Genomic DNA, 656 nt, shown 5'->3' with positions numbered 1-656 from the left:
TGTGTTTAGGAGGCGGTTGAGAAGCAGATCCAGAGTCACAGGGAGACCCATCAGAAACAGATCAGCAGCCTGAGAGACGAACTGGAAACCAAAGTGAAAATCATTACAGATCTACAAGAGTACGATACACACATTTCAGTTAACATAAAGCAGTTTCAGTCAGAAACTGAACTAAAGTGTGTGTAAATGTACTGACTGATTTCCATCAAAGTTAAACTTCAGACTTGCAGCTCTTGATTCACAGCAATATTAATAATAATACACCAATAGCTAATAAATTCTCTCTTTCTAGTCTGAATCAGAAGATCTTGTTGGAGCAGGAGCGTTTGAGGGTGGAACATGAGAAACTCAAATCCACTGACCAGGAGAAGAGCCGCAAACTACACGAGCTCACGTATGTAATACACAGTCAGTTCTATTCATCTCCCTTCTTGTAGCAGTCGAACTGCCAAAAACGTTTATGAATCTCTTTATGAAACCCAAATTTCCCTGGTTTCTGTTGGTCATCTAAAGAGCTGAGCAAATTTTTAATGAGGCATAAACACACACCTGCATATTAAATGTGTAATAAATTACAGATGTCCAAGGATTGCATGTCTTTAGTGATGAGCTGTTTTAATGGATTTGTGTGCACATTACAGTATGATGCAGGACCG

At 39.3% G+C, this 656-nt stretch overlaps 1 long non-coding RNA gene across 1 annotated transcript; it reads left to right on the top strand.

The window, feature by feature from the left end:
* Positions 1-13: 13 nt before the first annotated feature.
* Positions 14-656, top strand: LOC107682309 (uncharacterized). Its single transcript, XR_001633448.1, has 3 exons — positions 14-119; positions 293-394; positions 642-656. It is a non-coding gene; the product is annotated as an uncharacterized LOC107682309 (long non-coding RNA).

Source organism: Sinocyclocheilus anshuiensis, unplaced genomic scaffold (genome assembly GCF_001515605.1).
Source record: "Sinocyclocheilus anshuiensis isolate Anshui unplaced genomic scaffold, SAMN03320099.WGS_v1.1 C32046075, whole genome shotgun sequence".
Taxonomy (NCBI): Eukaryota; Metazoa; Chordata; class Actinopteri; order Cypriniformes; family Cyprinidae; genus Sinocyclocheilus; species Sinocyclocheilus anshuiensis.
This window is presented reverse-complemented; position numbering and strand designations above follow the sequence as displayed.